The sequence below is a fragment of the Primulina tabacum genome, chromosome 5, assembly GCF_025594145.1.
Source record: "Primulina tabacum isolate GXHZ01 chromosome 5, ASM2559414v2, whole genome shotgun sequence".
Classification (NCBI taxonomy): domain Eukaryota; kingdom Viridiplantae; phylum Streptophyta; class Magnoliopsida; order Lamiales; family Gesneriaceae; genus Primulina; species Primulina tabacum.
In genome coordinates, this window is record NC_134554.1 from 23,004,243 (window position 1) to 23,024,798 (window position 20,556).

General features: G+C 36.4%; 1 pseudogene; it reads left to right on the top strand.

Moving 5' to 3' along the window:
* The window catches only part of LOC142544272 (putative beta-D-xylosidase 7), a 46,452-nt pseudogene that overhangs the window by 13,670 nt on the left and 12,226 nt on the right, over positions 1 to 20,556 (top strand).

A 20,556-nucleotide genomic window follows, 5' to 3' on the forward strand; every position in this document is an offset into this window, starting at 1 on the left:
ATGCTCTCGGGGCCTGTTTTAGTCCATATAGAGCTTTGTCAAGTTTGTAAACATAATCAGGGAGAGTGTGATTAACAAAGCCGGGTGGTTGTTCTACATGAACTACCTCATTTAATAACTCATTCAAAAATGCAGATTTAGCATCCATTTGATATACTTTGAAGTCCTTAAATGCTGCAAATGCCAGAAATATTCTAATGGCTTCTAACCTGTCTACTGAGGCAAATGATTCATCAAAGTCTATAATTTTCTCTTGTCTATAGCCTTGAGCTACTAGTCTAGCCTTGTTTCTTATAATTAAACCATTTTCATCCATTTTATTCCTAAACACCCATCTTGTTCCAATCACATGAGTATTATTAGGCCGAGGGACTAGATGCCAAACCTTAGTTCTTTCAAACTGATTAAGTTCCTCTTGCATGGCCTCTATCCAATTTGTGTCAAGCATCATCGATTTTCTTAGGTTCTATCTGAGATACAAACGCAGCACGCATAAATTCATTTATCATTTGATTTCTAGTTCTAAGAGGAGCAGTCGGGTTACCGATAACCAGCTCGAGTGGATGATCCTTTTTCCACTGGAGACATGGTCCATATGGATTTAGCTCTGTTGGTTGAATGATTTCCTCTTCTTGCTCCAGTGCTTCTTCTATTTGTGTATTTTGTGTCTGTTGGTTGTCCTTTGGTTCGTGCAACTGTTGAGTTTGTTCTTGTGCGGTTGGATTTTCTTTTGATATGTTTCCCCTTGTTTTTCTCAGATCTGCCTCATCATCACTGCTTGCTTCAAGGTTAGTAGCATCAAGATTATTTATTAAATCATGTATACTGTTACTACTATTGTCATGACATATAGAAGATTCATCAAATACAATGTGTATGGATTCTTCAACAGTGAGACTTCTTTGATTATAAACTCTGTATGCTTTGCTCACTACTGAATATCCTAAAAAGATACCGTTATCAGCTTTTACATCAAATGCAGTGAGATGTGTTTTTCCATTAATATGAATAAAACACTTACAACCAAAAATGCGAAAGTATCCAACTTCTGGTTGCTTGCCGGTCCAGATTTCATATGGAGTCTTTTCATGATTTTTATTGATCATGGACCGGTTTTGAGTGTAACAGGCTGTGTTAATAGCTTCTGCCCAAAATCTTTGTGAAATACTAAATTCGGCTAGCATGGTTATAGCTGCTTCCTTCAATGTGTGGTTTCTCCTTTCAGCTACTCCGTTCTGTTGAGGTAATCTAGCCGCTGACAATTCATGTTTTATGCCATGATTTTCAAGATATGATGACAAGTATTTGTTCAAAAATTCAGTTCCTCTGTCACTCCTGATTCTGTCAATTGCTTCGCTTTTCTCATTTTGAAGTCTTTTTTAGCAGCTTGATTAAATGATCGGTTGTTTGATCTTTGGAGTTTAGAAATGTTACTCATGTAAATCTGGAGAAATCATCGATTACTACGAGAGTATATTTCTTTCCCCCTAAGCTCGTTACGGGTATTGGTCCAAACAAATCCATATGAAGAAGTTCTAGACATCTCGCTGATGAGTTTCTTCCTCTGCTTTTGAATGTTGAACGGACTTGTTTTCCTAATTGACAAGCATTGCAAATTCTATCTTTGGCAAAGTCAATGTTAGGCAAACCAGATACAAGTTTAAGTCTGCTAATAGTAGCAATGGATTTAAAGTTGAGATGGTTGAGTCCTTTATGCCAAAGCCAATTTTTATTTCCATTTAAGGCAATAAAGCAGGTAGGTGCATTAAGATAATCATCATTCCATTTTGCTTTATATGTATTTTGCTCTCTATGACCAGTCAACATGATATTACCAGCTGTGGTTTTAACAGTGCATATGAGTTTTTGAAACACAACGGTGTAACCCTTGTCACATAGTTGGCTTATGCTTATCAAGTTATAACATAGATTTTCTACAAGAACTCATCTTTAATGATAACTTTGCCGTGGATAATCTTACCTTTACCCACAGCTCTACCTTTAGAATTATCACCAAAGGTGATTGTTGGACCTTTGTAGTTGACTATTTCTGATAACAGATCTTTGTTTCCAGTCATGTGTCTAGAGCAGCCACTATCCCGGAACCAGATGGATTCTTCCAGCTCCTTTTTTTGTTGCCTTTCATTATTGAAATAAGAGATTGGTACCCTTTTCTATTTGGGTCCTGAGTTTATTAGTCCTTTAGGAATCCACACTTGAATTATCCTGAAGGATTTTTCATGATGTGTCCTAAAGTAAGTGCTGTTGTGTGCATAATCAAGTGGAGTATGCAGTGCCTTTTCTTTTCAAGTATGTTGTTTCGACCATCTGTCATTGTCACTCGATCGGTACCTCTTTTGAACAGGTTGGCTGTTGTGGTAATGGTTAGGTCTAGTTTTTGAATGATTTCCGGTTGAACCTGACTTTCTGCTGGCCCAACCTGAACCGTTGTGAACGGTTGTATTTGGCCTGCGTCTGAGCCATGATCGGTTGGTTTTAGCATTCTCAATTTCGACATATCCTAAACCACCTCGCCTTCTGTTATTTTCAAGATTTACATTCTGAGTGCCTTGAACTTCAGTCTTATCATGTTCATATACCATATTAGATATGACAAATTTAATTGGTTTTAAACTGTCTTTCTCTAGTAGCGGTTGAGTTGATGCTCCAGAAGTGCTGCATTCATTAATGCTATAACCTAGTCCGGTTCTGTCTCCGGCTGGTTTCTGCATTTCATGCATCTTGTTAAGAGAAACAGAGGACTTGTTTCAAGTGTTGACTGTATTTATCAACCGTTTATTTTCTTTTAACGTGGCATGGAACAATCTTCGCAGGTCATCGTTCTCAGCCGTTAATAGACTTAACTTTACTCTCAAATTGTCAACCTTTTTTTGCTGCGAACAGCTAGAGAGAGTTAACTTGTTTTCCAAGTTTTGTTTTTCTGTTTTGGCTTCATTGAACTGCTGTGATAGCCTCTTAAACTCATTTATCATGTCGTGAAGTGCGCTGACAAGATCTTCTCGTGTAAATTCATCAGAGTTAAAGTCAAATACCATTTCATCGGTAGATTCTTGATCTTCTTTGGCCATGAGACATTCTACTTTCTCATCTTTGCTTTCACTTGAAGATTCTTTGGAGATGGATTTTTCTGATTCTGATTCAGCCCATTTGTCCTTGATCTTCTTCTGCAACTAAGACTCGCTGATTCTTCTTTTTGATAAATCTCTTGTTTTCTTTAACACGTCTTTTGTCACTTGATCTCTTTTCATCTTTTCTTGGCATGTTGCATTCTGCAATAAAGTGTCATTTCTTTCCACAGTTAAAACAAGCTTGACCATCATCAGTATGGTCCTTGTTGAAGTGAGGTTTATTCATCTGTGATTGATTCTTGCGCATGAATTTGCTGAATTTTTTAACAAATAAAGACATGGCTTCATTACTTAATTGCTCGGCCAATTTCTTACTTGTGGACTCTTCGACCGGAAGAGTCACTATAGTAGCTGCCAAGGCCTTTGTTTTTTGGGAGGTGGATGGATCTTCTTCAGTTCGTATTCCAAGCTCGAACTCATACGCTTTAAGGTCAGCGAAGTGATCATGAAGTTCATGTTTGTTCAGATCTTTAGATTCTCGCATTGCTATAGTCTTTACGTCCCATTCTCTGGGAAGAGCTCGCATAACCTTCAAAGCAATTTCTCGGTTAGAATATTTTTTTCCTAATGAAATGAGTTCGATAATAATACCGCTGAATCGTTCGTCAAATTCTGCTAAAGTTTCTCCTGGCTTCATTTTTGTGTTGTCGAACTTTTGGACGGCGGCAGTTAACTTGTTTTCTTTTGTCTGATAGTTGCCTTCACATAATTGAGTGAGCTTTTCCCGTATTTCCTTAGCAGTAGTGCAGGTCTTGATTTTGGAATACATATTTTTGTCCAAAGTTTTGTAGAGGATTTCTTTTGCAACATTGTCTAGATTTGCCTTCTTTTTGTCCTCAGCTATCCATTCTGATCTGTGCTTTTCTACCATCTGAGGAGCACCTTTGGTTGTGGCAGCAGCTGTATTTACCTTCAAGATTCTCATCGGCCCATCAGTGATAATATACCACATATCGTCATCTTGGGCTGCTAAGTTTGCCTGCATACGAATTTTCCATTCATTATAATCTTCTTTAGAAAACATCGAAATCTTGTTGAAAGATGCCATACGTGTTTAAGAGATATCAGTGTTTGAGAGAACCCCGCTCTGATACCACTTGATGAGATCGGAAAAGAGTTTAGAGGGGGGTGAATGAACTCTTTCAAACTTTCTTTAGTTTTAAAATGTTTATTTCAACCGTTTGTTAGGCGGTTGAAAATTCTTCTCAAACGGTTGAAAATGTGAATCACTATTAAGTGCGGAAGACGGTTCACAATCTCCAATAGAAACTTAAACACGTTAACAGGCTTAATCAACAATTAGAGACAAAGAAAATGCTTGCGATAAGTAAAATGACTTAAGATTTTTATGGATGTTCGGAGAATGAATACTCCTACGTCACCCCTTCTTCCTTCTTAGGAAGGTTTTCACTGAAATACTTTGGCTTTACAAACTTTTTGCAACAGCCCACTCCAATCAGGACTTATCACACTGCCTGTTTTGGAACTCTTAGTGATCACTTTACACTACTGGATATTTAAGAACTCTCAGTTCACCAGACACTAAATCAAATAACCAAAGGGTTACTGATATGAATAATCAGTTTCGGTTTGAGTAGCACAAAATTGATCCTTAGATGATCAAATGTAATTCTTGTTTAAAGCGTGCTGAAAGAGCGTTGAAGTGTGTAGACTTTTGATAACGCTCTGAGATCTTTGTATAAGCTAGCAACGAGATTTTTAGATGTGAATCGAGACGTGGTCTTAGCTAGCACACTCCTCCGTTAATATACACGATCTTCTTAACGGTCGAGAAGGATGTAGCAACGTTAACCTGATCCACTGAACAGATGTGTTGCTGTCGTCTTTATGAGCATTAATTGAACTTCAATAAAAGCATTTAATGTTCCTTTTGCTCAGCATAGTTCTGAAGCGCTTTTCCTGAGGAGTTCCTTTTATGGTAACTGTCTTTTAGCATCAGAACTTGAATTCTATACTTGGTCTACCTTTTCTGGGATAGAGACATAAATGCAGATCATTCTTGGAACTGATGTATGTATTCGTCGACTTCAAGGCGGTGTAATACTTTAAATGTATTAAGCCGGTCAAAGAATGTCTTTGAGCAATAAATGGTTCTTTTTAATGATCCGGTTCTGAGGATCATTTAAGTCCAAGCTGAATCTGCTAGCGGTCTGAAATAAGCGGTTGAGAATTCTTTGAGCTTTAGCCAGTTAGAAAGATATTCCATCTGATGAGCTGGGCGGTTGAACTGATGCATATCTCATATATAAACCGCAGCTGTTTTTGTGTTGTCTTCTTTTTGTCATTTACCAAAATTCTTGGGAATATAAATTCTTAACATCACATGCATTTGAAAGTAACGTGTACGAAATAATAGCTGAACATACATAAACATAGACGTGTCATAACTGCATAAACATTTTCATAAAAGTGCTTCCATCATAACATACATAATCAAACTTAATTTTGCGTAAAAATATGTTCAAAGCAAGTGGCCCATAACATAAATCGCCTGATCAGACTAAACCATAGTACTTGGTTGGCAAGTATCACCACAGACTTTCAACCGAATGTCCACTCCCACATACATAAATCTCCGGTCATACTTTGCCGGGTGGAGAGGTCTCCGGTCATGCTTTACCACTTTTCTGAAAGGGATCGATTTTAGGTGACCGAAAGCGCAACGGAAGTTAAAAATATTGATTTTTAACAAGAAAATTTCGGCCACCTATGTACTAGTGTTGTAGCATATACAAAAACACAACTATGACATTCATAGGGTGTAAAGAAATCATACCTATCAACCTCTTGAGGTTGATGATGGCTCCAACTAGGTGTAAACACCTTAGCTCTTATATGGCAAGAACTTCTACAAGCTTCCAAAGAGCACTCCTTGCTCTAAAATAAAGCCCACCAGCAACTAGGTAGATCCCCTCATATTTTGCACTAGAAAAATATGAGGATTTTTCTTTGAGAAGTATATTAATTCCTCAACAATTGAAGAACAAAAGGAGAGAAAAATTGCAAGGTGAATTCCTCCTAAATTTCGGCCATATCATGCAAGAATGAAGGAGAGGGAGACTAGTCTTGGTAGTGTAAAAAGCTAAAACCACTTTTAGCATGCCAAGCCTTGATTGTTGAAAAAGATGTCTCCCAACTCTTCATCTCCCATGCATGCAATTTGACTTGGGCTTGTAACAATTACAAGGCCCATGGACTTTATTTAAATGTCCCAAACATATTTGAGTCCATTTAAAGTTTACTTGATTTTACTCAAGCCCATTAGTTTAATAATTATTTCTAATTAGGCTCTACAAGGCACAATATTATTTAATTAATTCAACACTTGAATTAATTTAATTATTTGGACTCTACTAGGCCCATTAGTGTTTAATTAATTCAACATTATCTATTTGGCCAACTTTTAATTTAGGAACAATTCCATAAATTAAAAGTTACATTTCTCTCATAGAAGTCATACTTCTATTTTTCCTTAATCTTATAAACTCATTTATAAGCCATTCAACACATTGAACTATTTTACTTCTCAACGGGATCTAGAAAGCTAGTACTTGTGGGGCCCTCAATGGTTCATTGATACAACTAGCCGTGGGTTCACATCTCCATGTGATTCGGACTAAATATGTCCTTATACGAGCATACCCCAATTGCTCCATTCTTACTTATCAACTCCTTGATAACAAGAATGTCAGAACTCAAATCTCATAGTACCCAACCAATCATGTTAAACGCCTAGCAGCATCGCTTACATGATTCCCTAGGTATCAAATGATAGTGCCTGGAAGAACCATTCAATTATGGTTAGCGTACAGTACGGTCCCTTCAACTCATATATCCCGACCGATTCGACAACCATTGGTTTATCGAGAGTTGTCAATGAATCGATACTATGTGTCATGTCGTAGTTGCATCGATGGTGTAATCTATGAAACCCCTTTCATAATTACCATCATACTCTGATCAGAGATTTCAACCTACATAAACATGAGAACACATAGGATATCCATACCCGAAGGTAAGCGGTGAATCCTCGACTACAATGCATCGACTCCTATATGTTTCGACAGAACACCCAACCTTGCCACCTGATGACCCCATGAGAGTCGGTTAACAAGTCAAAGTATAATTCTAGCACATAGAGTCTCAATGTTGTCCCGGGTCATAAGGACTAATGGTGTACAACCATAAACTAGGACGTTTCCACTCCATTAGGGAGAACCACTTGGAAAGTCCTTTATGGAGGGTTGTTCAGTGCACTCTACCAGGAGTACCTATCTGCATGCTCGGACATCACAATGTCCCCTACCAATGAAACATGGTACTCCCATCGCAGATACTAGTCTCGAACTCGAGCGGCCTATATCCTTCTTAGCGGCGGCTGAATCGACTAGGAACTGTTTAGAATATACAGTATTCCAAATATGAGTTTCATGATACTCATCATATGAGCATCTCATATTCTTTCTACTATTTGTATATTCAAGGGCTTTATCTATGCAACTAGCATGGGTATTCAGATAAAGATGTGCCAATAATAATTTCAAATATTATTAAATAAAGATTGTTTATACATAGAGTTTCATTGTGAACACTCAACCAACACTTGGCTCGACGGGCACCTACTCTAACAATCTCCCACTTGCATTAGAGCCAACTACCCATATGCTTCAAACCCATCGATTCGCGATGCTTCTCGAATAATGGTCCAGGTAAAGGCTTAGTTAGTGGATCAGAAACATTATCTGCGGAGCCGACTTTGTCAATCGAGACATCTCCTCTTTCCACAATTTCTCAGAGGATGTGGTACTTTCTCAATACGTGTTTGGATTTCTGATGAGACCTTGGCTCCTTTGCTTGAGCTATAGCTCCCGTGTTGTCACACAACACCGAGACAAGAGCAACTCTATTAGGAATGACGTCCAACTCTTGGACGAAATTTCTTATCCAAACAGCCTCCTTTGCTGCACATGATGCAGCAATGTATTCGGCCTCAGTGGTGGAATCCGCACTACTGTCTTGCTTGGAACACTTCCAAGAGACAGCAGCACCATTGAGCATGAATACGAACCCAGAGGTTGACATCGAGTCATCGATATCGCTTTGGAAGCTAGAGTCGGTATAGCCTTCCAATTTCAGTTCTCCACCCCCATAGACCAAGAACAACTTATTGGTCCTTCTCAAATACTTGAGGATGTCTTTCACAGCTTTCCAGTGTGGAAGACCAGGGTTCGATTGATATCTACTCACTACACTTAGTGCAAAAGCCACGTCAGGACGTGTAGATATCATCCCATACATGATGCTACCAATCGCAGATGCATAAGGAATGCGTGTCATCGCCGCTATCTCTGCATCAGTCTTGGGAGACATAGACTTGGATAGGGACACGCCATGACACATTGGTAGATGTCCTCTCTTGGACTCATCCATCGAGAACCGCTTCACGATGGTATCAATGTATGTGGATTGGGTGAGACCAAGCAATCTTTTTGATCTATCTCTATAGATCTGTATTCCCAATACAAAAGATTCTTCACCCAATTCCTGCATCGAGAACTTACTCGCTAACCATATCTTAGTTGATTGCAACGTTCCTACATCATTCCCAATGAGTAGAATGTCATCAACATACAACACCAGGAATGTCACAACATTCCCACTGACCTTCTCATACACACAGGGTTCCTCGGGATTCTTAGTAAAACCAAACTCTTTGATTGTACTGTCGAATCTAAGGTTCCAACTCCTAGATGTCTGCTTTAGACCATAAATAGATCTATGAAGTTTGCATACCATATGCTCACTTTCGACAGATGTAAACCCTTCAGGTTGAGACATGTAAATCTCTTCCTTAATATCCCCATTAAGAAAGACTGTCTTGACATCCATCTGCCATATCTCATAGTCATACCATGCAGCTATGGCTAGCAATATCCTTATGGACTTGAACATTGCAACTGGAGAAAAGATTTCCTCAAAGTCAACTCCTTGTCTTTGAGTATATCCTTTTGCCACCAATCGCGCCTTGAAGGTCAATACCTTCTCATCCTCCCCAAGTTTCCTCTTGTAAATCCATTTACACCCTATGGGAACAATTCCCTCAGGTGGATCCACGAGATTCAACACTTGGTTCGAATGCATGGAATTCATCTCAGATTCCATCGCTTCAAGCCACTTGGATGAATCGGCATCAGATAACGCTTCCTTGAAGGTCCTTGGATCACATCATATGGATGGGCTCATCATGGCCCTCTTCAAGAAGCAGACCATACCTCATAGGTGGTCTCGAGACTCTCTCGGATCTTCTAGGAGCTTGTATCTCCTCTCTTGGCTCTTCGGGTGTGGGTTCTATAATTGTGGGTGTCTCTCGAACCTCTTCGAGTTCTATCATCTCGCCTTTTCTATCCAATAGAAATTCCTTTTCCAAAAAAGTTGCATTCCTAGAAACAAACACCTTTGTTTCTTAGGGATGATAGAAATAATATCCAACTGAATTCCTTGGATATCCCACAAAGTAGCATAAAATGGATCGACTATCCAATTTATCTCCCACTGTCTGCTTCACATGAGCAGGGCACCCCCATATTCTAAGATAAGAATATTTGGGAGGCTTACCCATCCATATCTCATATGGTGTCTGCCTTTGAATGGACATTTAGTGGAATATCTTTCAATTTTAAGTTATAGAGATCGTTTTCAAGTTCACAAGTATCAATCAAACATTCATTCATGTAAATGTTGCAAACACCTTTGCTAAATAAACAAGAATATCCATTTTTATCAGCATAGAAATGGAAACAATGTTTTTCACAAAATTAGGTACAAACAAAACATCTCATAAAATTAACTTAAAACTATTGTTCTAAAATAAGTAAACATCTTCAATAGCCTTGGCAGCAACTCTTGCTCCATTGCCCATCCTCAAGAAGGTCACACCTTCCTTAAGCTTCCTACTTCTTCCCATCACCTGTAACTCATTACAGAGATGTGAGCCACAACCGGTATCTAATACCCAAGAAGTAGAGTTAATTGAAATGTTTACTTCAATTTAGAACATACCGTTTCCAGAACTCTTTTGGGCAAGATATTCCCTGCAGTTACGCCTCCAATGTCCAGGCTTCTTGCAGTGATGACATTCATCAGCAATCTTGTCAGCCTTAACTGGTGTGGCTGCCTCAACGGGATTCGAAGATTGCCTCATCAAGGGCACATTCTTCTTGGGACGTTGGAAAGAACGCTTCTTTCCCTTCCCATGTGGATCAATCTTCGTACCAGATGAAGAACCCATATAAAGAACCAACTTCTCTTTCTTGATGGTGGATTCAAACGTAACAAGCATGTTAACCAACTCCTCAAGGGTCGGCTCTAGCTTGTTCATGTTGAAATTCACCACAAAAAGATCAAATGAGCTAGGCAGCGATAAGAGCAACACGTCGGTGGTCAGCTCCGAAGACAATATCAAATCCATGCCAACGAGCTTGTCCACGAGCCCAATCATCTTTAGGCCATGCTCATGGACCGAGGCCCCATCTCGCATGCGCAAAGTGATCAGCTCCTTGACGGTAGCATGCCTAAGAGGACGTGTTTGCTCTCCAAAGAGCTCCTTGAGATGCAAATGAATGTCAGCAGCACTCTTTGCATCCTCAAAACGCCTCTGCAGCTCATCATTCATAAAAGCCTGCATATAACACCTGGCTTTCAAGTCATGGTCACACCATTCCTTGTAAGTCTGCAATTCCTCAGGAGTGCAGTCAGTCGGAGCCTCAACAGGGGGCGACTCAGTCACTGTATATGCTATCATTTCCGAATTCAAGACAATTTTTAGGTTTCTTAGCCAAGTGAGGTAATTAGGTCCGGTTAATACGTGTTTGTCGAGTATTGTAGATAGCGGATTGCGAATCGAAGACATTGTCAAAAATTGTACTGAAAAGTATAACAGATAAATGTTAATGACTATTTTAAAATATTTAATAAGATATAAAGTATGGACTTTTACTTTATAAATGTTTACTCCCACTGTTTTGACATCTTTCACTACCCTCTAGTGAAAACGGGAAACTCCTTTCATCAGTAGGTACACTAGGTCCAATTAGCGAATTATGATCCCGAATAATATCAGCCAATCATAATCCCTAAAAGGTAGTTTCCAATTGCATCACAATGCAACCCTCTACGTAAAATTTTGTCTCACGTTTGATTAGGACCCAATAATATGACGTCGTTCATCTTCACGTGTCAAGCCTTACCCATCGATGTTGAACCTTAATGGATGGTAGCCATGAGTTCCCCCAATAATATGAGCCGAAATCATGGGAGTTCCACGTAGTTCACATCACCATGTCAATGGATGTCACAGCTTTCCGGCACCCAGGGCCCCCCAATAATATGAGCCGAGCCCCGAGCACGGGTAGCGTTCATCATGCACCCATTGTCAATGGAAGACATGGAAATTATAAAAAAATTTATAATTCCCCTTTTCGGGCTTGATATTAATTTTGAATCTTATTCAAAATGAGGGTTTTTAATTTTGAAAGGTCTCATCATTAATTTTATTTAAAAGCTCGCCATGTTTGATCGTATGTTTGCCGGATTCATGCAACTTTTTTATTATCATAATAATAACGCACATACTCATTATTTATAACATATCATGCATATATTATAAACAGTAAACAAAACAAGGATGATCAATCGCCCCAATACTAATGGTCCGTGTGAGCTAAACACGGGCCTAGGTCCAATCCTAGGGAAATGCATGGGATGCAAATGCAACTATTACATTAGCTTCCAATATTTACATGTCTTCGATCTTCATAATCATCATGGCCACCATATTCCAATCTTGATCATCGACTATACTAATATTTACAAATAAATATCCATGGCAAATAGGGATACATCTCATGGGGGTGGGAACGGGCCATAAACCAAGCCCACTTTATAAATTGATAATTATTACAATCATTCAACACAAAATATCCTAGCATACACCTAGTAAATTGGTCTTGGGCTTTTGATCATCCTTCATGCATAATATCACATATCATACATCATCAATTAATTATCACAATAATTAATTGATCCAATATTATATATCTTAATCCAATAACTAACCGCCACGATCATAAACTAAATTAACAAAGTATACAAACACCTTTGTCTACTTTCCAATTAATTTATTTATAACCGAATTTCTTGTAAATCACAATTTACTATAAATAATTAAAGTCCAACTTCAATTATTTATTTTATGAAAAAATATTTGCAACTTTTGTAATTTTAAAATTAAGGGCCCAAAAAATTCATTTTCACCAAAAACATTTTGGCCCATTTAAATTCACAAATATGTTAGCCATCTAATGGCCCAACAACTCAAGGCCCATGAAACTTTGATATTTCAAAACACCTTTTGAAAACCCTAGCCGTCATCGCCATCGCCGGAGCTCCGTCGCCGGATTCCGGCCAACAAAACAAAATTTTTTTTTATTATTTTTAAAAGGAGGGATTCGGGCAGCCCCTCGGGCAGCAAGTTGCTGCCCAAAAAATCCCTTGCATTGCCTTGATTTTTGTTGCAAATTTTCATCTCAATCGGTTAGAAATTGCCCTCAATATAATATTATGTATATGCTACACAAAAACTAGTACCCTTAGCTCATGATACCACTTGAAAGGGATCGATTTTAGATGACCGAAAATGCAACAGAAGTTCAAAATATTGATTTTTAACAAGAAAATTTCGGCCACCTATGTACTAGTGTTCTAGCATATACAAAAACACAACTATGACATTCATAGGGTGTAAAGAAATCATACCTATCAACCTCTTGAGGTTGATGATGGCTCCAACTAAGGTGTAAACACCTTAGCTCTTGTATGGCAATAACTTCTACAAGCTTCCAAAGAGCACTCCTTGCTCTAAAATAAAGCCCACCATCAACTAGGTAGATCCCCTCATATTTTGCACTAGAAAAATATGATGATTTTTCTTTGAGAAGTATATGAATTCTTCAACAATTGAAGAACAAAATGAGAGAAAAATTGCAAGGTGAATTCCTCCTAAATTTCGGCCATATCATGCAAGAATGAAGGGGAGGGAGACTAGTCTTGGTAGTGTAAAAAGCTAAAATCACTTTTAGCATGCCAAGCCTTGATTGTTGAAAAAGATGTCTCCCAACTCTTCATCTCCCATGCATGCAATTTGACTTGGGCTTGTAACAATTACAAGGCCCATGGACTTTATTTAAATGTCCCAAACATATTTGAGTCCATTTAAAGTTTACTTGATTTTACTCAAGCCCACTAGTTTAATAATTATTTCTAATTGGGCTCTACAAGGCCCAATGTTATTTAATTAATTCAAGACTTGAATTAATTTAATTATTTGGACTCTACTAGGCCCACTAGTGTTTAATTAATTCAACACTTGAATTAATTTAATTTAGTCCATATAATGTTTATGAAAATCACAATTTTCAAATACATTATCTATTTGACCAACTTTTAATTTAGGAACAATTTCATAAATTAAAAGTTACATTTCCCTCATAGAATTCATACTTCTATTTTTCCTTACGCTTATAAACTCATTTATAAGCCGTTCAACACATTGAACTATTTTACTTCTCAACGGGATCTAGAAAGCTAGTACTTGTGGGGCCCTCAATGGTTCATTGATACAACTAGCCGTGGGTTCACATCTCCATGTGATTCGGACTAAACATGTCCTTATACGAGCATATCCCAATTGCTCCATTCTTACTTATCAACTCCTTGATAACAAGAATGTCAGAACTCAAATCTCATAGTACCCAACCAATCATGTTAAACGCCTAGCAGCATCGCTTACATGATTCCCTAGGTATCAAATGATAGTGCCTGCAAGAACCATTCAATTATGGTTAGCATACAGTACGGTCCCTTCAACTCATATATCCCGACCGATTCGACAACCATTGGTTTATCGAGAGTTGTCAATGAATAGATACTATGTGTCATGTCGTAGTTGCATCGATGGTGTAATCTATGAAACCCCTTTCATAATTACCACCATATTCTGATCAGAGATTTGAACCTACATACACATGAGAACACATACGATATCCATACCCGAAGGTAAGCGGTGAATCCCCGACTACAATGCATCGACTCCTATATGTTTCGACAGAACACCCAACCTTGCCACCTGATGACCCCATGAGAGTCGGTAAACAAGTCAAAGTTTAATTCTAGCACATAGAGTCTCAATGTTGTCCCAGGTCATAAGGACTAATGGTGTACAACCATAAACTAGGACGTTTCCATTCGATAAGTGAGAACCACTTGGAAAGTCCTTTATGGAGGGTTGTTCAGTGCACTCTACCAGGAGCATCTATCTGTATGCTCGGACATCACAATGTCCCCTACCAATGAAACATGGTACTCACATCGCAGATTCTAGTCTCGAGCTCGAGCGGCCTATATCCTTCTTAGCGGCGGCTGAATCAACTAGGAACTGTTTAGAATATACAGTATTCCAAATATGAGTTTCATGATACTCATCATATGAGCATCTCATATTCTTTCTACTATTTGTATATTCAAGGGCTTTATCTATGCAACTAGCATGGGTATTCAGATAAAGATGTGCCAATAATAATTTCAAATATTATTAAAATAAAGATTGTTTATACATAGAGTTTCATTGTGAACACTCGGCCAACACTTGGCTCGACGGGCACCTACTCTAACATTTTCAATCCCATAATCATACATCCCCGGCTTCATTGGAACGCTCTGTACATGCTGCCCCAACCACACCTGCAAAGATCTAGCAGATCCCAACGAATCCTACAACCAAAACTTGAGAAAACGTGAAGAACATGCACAAATTTTCATAACTTGAGCGGTGTTACGATAAAAATCATATTTCTCTCATTTATTTTTAGAAAATTACGAATTTGCTATCGAATCGAAGATAACACATAGTACTACAAATCATATGTTGAAAACATTTCCATAAAGCCAAATTATAAGTAGCAGAATTGGAAATAACAAAGGGTGACGGGTTTTGTGACTTTGAAATTTCACAACTTGTGCGATTTTACGATAAAAATCATATCTCCCTCGTTTCTTATCAAAAAAATTACAAATTTACTAAAGAATCGAAGATAACACAAAGTGATACAATCATATGTTGAAAACATTTCCATAAAACCAACCTATAAGTCATAGAATTCGAAATAACAGAGGGTGACGGGTTTTGTGAAATAGAAATTTCACAACTTGTGCGGTTTTACGATAAAAATCATATATCCCTTGTTTCTTATCAGAAAATTACGAATTTACTATCTAAAGATAACACAGAGTGCTACAAATCATATGTTGAAAACATTTCCTATTAACCAACTTATAAGTCGCATAATTCAAAATAACAGTGGGTGACAAGTTTTGTGACACAGAAATTTCACAGTTTGTGCGGTTTTACAATAAAAATCATATTTCCCTCGTTTCTTGTCAGAAAATTACGAATTTTAATATCGAATCGAAGATATTATAGAGTACTAGAAATAATATGTTGAAGACGTTTTCAGAAAACGGACCTATAAACCACAAGAATCGAAATGACAGGAAATGGCGGGTTTTGTGACTCAGAATTTTCAGAAATTGTTTAAATCATAACCCATCAAACTTTGCACATAAAGAACGAATTTTCATTCACAATATACATCAAAATACATAATATGACGAGATTGATGCGTAAAAGAAAATTTTATACATGCCTTTGTGTCTAAATGCTCGAATAAACAAATACCGGCGTGATGGTACGTGGAGGATGAACGGAGCACGATTCTTTGACGTTTTTCTTGACAAAAACTCGCAAGAATCTCCAGAATATTGCTAGGATAAGTGCTCAAGAGGCTGCTGCTCAAGGGAGGCACAACCCTAGTTTTTTCCTTCAAAAATAATGTGTATTTGTGTGGCGTTGGTGTGTGTGTTTAGGTGTAGGTGTGTGTGATTAGTATAAGTAATTAGGGTTAAGAAAAGTCTAATGAAATAAATTAATAGGCTAAACTCATAATAATTTAATTATTTACACACACTCAAAAATTTAATAAAATATTCAAGTACCAAATTTTTAGATTAAAATCTCCACATTTCGAAATAGCTAAATGGAGTAATAAAAACCTAATTTAACTTAAATACTAATTAAATTATTTAATTAAGATTAAATTTTTATAAAAATATTTTACATCCAATTCATGGATTAAATCCTAAATTCCAAATTTACGTTTAAAGCGCTTAAAATCTTATGAATCGTCTAATAATTTAAATTGAACTTTAAAATGCTAAAAGTCATATATCATTTAAAATAACTAATTTTCTTGGCTTAAAATTAAAATAAAAATATAAAATTTAATTTTATCGCCTTAATCGTCTCCCGTCTCCTATCCCCGGCCAAACATCGAATATTCGCCTGAAAAACTCAAACTCAAGAAATGCATTTAAATCTCATTAAAATAAACTTATAAATATTTAAAATAAAGTAAACATGTTGAATTCATCATTTAATTTTTTAAATCAATTAAATTAATTAATATATATAATTATGCATACGATTTACGTGTATTGATTTTTAGGTACTACAAGGAAGCTCCCAAACAACCGCCTCCGGGCCCTCCGCCTGCTGCAAGAACTTCACTCTAAGATCTTGATAACTGGAAGGGGATTAGACGCTTATTGTAGCTAACATTTTTTATTTTATTTTTTTATAATCGATAATTAATATGGGTAAAAAAAAAAGTAAATTACTTTGGTTTTTTTTAATTGAAAAAGATATATAATTTTTTCTCATTCTTTTTTCTTTAAAAAAATTTGAATTACCGGATTTCAAATGTCACATGTGTGAGTTTGAAACGATCCAAGAAAATTCAATGCTTTTATGAATGATTGCCCACAAATTAATTAATCATGTTCTTCAATGATCAAGATTTTCGTCCGACGCCATGTCTTTTCGGTGCGGTCGGCCGACTAGCTCCTTTATAGAGCGATCGACCGGCACCTAACACTTAAACGGGGTTGCCTGAAATGGTATTTAAAACACTGATATTTTCCAAATGTTCACGTTGGTTATGAGTATTCGTTGGTTATCTTTGGTCTTTTGGTTACAGTTGTAATTGCAAAAAAAAATCTCTCAAAGTTAAGTTCAAAATTTTTCTTCTCATTCAATCATATTACAAGAAAATATTGAATGAATTGGTTATTCTGTCAATTCAGAAAGAAATTAATGAACAATCTGATTATTTTTTTTACTTTTAAAACTCTAAGACATAGTGTTTTTAATGATCATTGTGTACATGTTTGATATTATTATTCTATTATAATATATATTGACTATTATGCACTGTTTAGTTTTTATAATAATATAATGATATAATTCAAAAATATTGTTACGAGTCTAAAAATATGCACTGTTTAGTTTTTATAATAATATAATGATATAATTCAAAAATATTGTTACGAGTCTAAAAAAAAATGAATTGATATTATGATTTAAGAAAATCTTTTTAAAAATACACTCTGGACTTAAAAGTTTGTAGGTTATGAACCAGATGTCACTATACGACTAATGGATGAATTGTCGACTCAATCTGAGCACGTGAGCCAGTTAGAACTCGTGCTTCGATATTTTGACCCTAATGGCTCGAGAACCTGAGCTCACTTTTTAAAGATCAAAATTTTTATCGATTCAGAAATATGAAAATTATTGTATTTTATCTTGGAATTTTATGATTTCTGTATATTTAATTTTATATATTTGAGTAAGAAATCCCCATCCCTCAAGTCCATATCAGATAGTCCTATGTTTTCTTGTAGCATTTATTCAAATTGTTGAGGAAGTTGAGATGCATACGTTAATTGAACCCACTGAAATAATACCATTACTCTATGAAATCATAAACTTTAAAGATATATAACAAAACAATAAATAATTGAATTTAGAATCCAATTCAGTAAAATTATAAAATATCATCGTTTTTATACTCCCACGCCAAATTATGAGGCCCGATCTTGATACTGGATTATGCTTTATATATGATTTTAAAAAATAAATGATAATAAGGTAGATATATAGAAAATGGATTCTATATTACACCGGATGTGTTTCATAATAGAGAGTAGCATCCATAATTCGTTTGGTATGCGACCACGTATTTATGTATGGTGAAGATCCACCGGGTGAATTAAGCACATACGGTGGAGGATAGAATCACACTCATGTTTTGCTAGGAAACTGCTTTTAAAAAAACAATTGTCATCTCTGTGGAAATTCAGACATTTTCACGACTTACTGGCTGAAGGAATAGAAGTGAATGAACCTTTCCAGGTAGCAACAATCATTGAAAAATTGTCATCTCTGTGAAAAGATTTCAAGAAATATCTGTAACATAAATGTAAGGAATTAAAACTCGAGGATCTGATCTTGAGACTTTAAATTGAGGAAGACAACCGAAACACCGAAGCCAAGACATACAAAAGGATAACTGAAGCCGAATTCAAAGCCAATCTAGCATAATCAAGTACTAGTCACAAGAGAAAGCGCCCCTACAACGATAAGAAACAAGGAAAAGCCAAGAAATCCAAAGGAAATTGCTACAATTGTGGCAAACCAAACCACACGGCCAAGGACTGTCGTCTTCCAAAAAGAGCCAATAAAAAACAGAGTCAAAAGCAAGCCAACGTCGTCGAAGAAAAGTATGTAACAATAGAAATTTTGGATCTTGATCTATCCGTTGTTGTATCTGAAACCAACTTGGTAGATAATCAAAGAGAATGGTGGATAGATACAGGCTCGACTAGCCACATCTGTGCCGAAAAGAAAATGTTTTCATCCTATACTCCTCGGTGAAAGGAAACTCTTTATGGGAAACTCCACTACTTCTTAAGCCGTAGGACTCGGAAAAGTGGTACTAAAGATGACTTTTGGCAAAGAAGTAACGTTCAAGAATATATTGCACGTGCCAGACAGTCGTAAGAATTAGTTTCTAGATCCCTATTGAGTAAGACCAGTTTTAGGCTTGTGTTTGAATCAAACAAGTTTGTCTTAACAAAAAGTGGCGTATTTATAGGACAAGGGTATCAAGACAATGATCTCTTTAAAATGAGCGTAATTAATGTTGTCCACCAAGAGGCAAAGAATAAAGTGATTAATTATGTTTACTTGATTGAAATTTATAATTTATGACATGAAATATTAGGACATGTTAACCTCAACACCTTGCAAAGACTTGCAATATAATACCTACATTTAAAATAAATCCACAAGATAAGTGTGAGATTTGTGTTTAAACAAAAATGGCAAAAGCTCCATTCCATTCTGTAACAAAAAGTACTACGCCACTTGAATTAATCCAAACTTATGTATGTGACTTTAAACTTGCGCAAACTTGAGGTGAGAAAAAATATTTCATAACATTTATTGAAGACTGCACTAGGTTCTGTTATGTCTATTTATTGAAAAGCAAAGACGAAGCCTTAGAAGCTCTAAAAAAGTGTAAGAATGAGGTCAAGAATTAGCTCAATTCAAAGGTCAAAATGGTTCAAAGTGATCGAGGTGGATAATATATCGCTCCATTTGAAAAATTTTGCTCAAATTCTGGCATAATTCATCAAACTACAGCCATATACTCACCTCAATCCAATGGAGTTGCATAAGGCAAAAATCATACTCTTAAGGAAATGATGAACTCGTTGTTAATAAATTCTGGCTTACCTCAAAACCTGTGGGGGGAGGGGAAGCTATTTTATCTGCAAATCACATTCTTAATAAGATACCAGACAAAGGAAAAGATGAAACTCCATATGAACTATAGAAAGGTCGTAAACCATCTCATAGATATCTCAAACTGTGCGGGTGTTTGTCTAAAGTAGAAGTACCTAAACCAAAATAAATTAAAATTTGACCTAAAACATTTGACTACATTTTTATTAGATATGCATATAATAGTAGTGCATATCGATTTTTGGTACACAAGTCAACAATTCTTGAAATAAATGAAGTCACAATCATTGAATCGATGAATGATTTAATCTTCGAAAACAATTTTCCTTGTAAAGAAAGGAAGGAAATAAATTTAAACAAAAGACCTCATGAGACTACAATTGATTTCACTCAAAATAAAGAGGAAATAAGATGTAGTAAAAGAGCAAGAGTTTATAAGTCATTTGGTCTTGATTTTCTAACATATATGCTAGATAATAAAGCAAAAACTATTCAAGAAACTCTATCCAATCTAGAAGCCCTTTTTTTGGAAAGAAGCAATAAAAAAGAAATATATTTCATCATGCATAATACTTGGGAGTTGACTTGTGACCAATTGTCTTAAAATACTACTACTTTAATATTTGC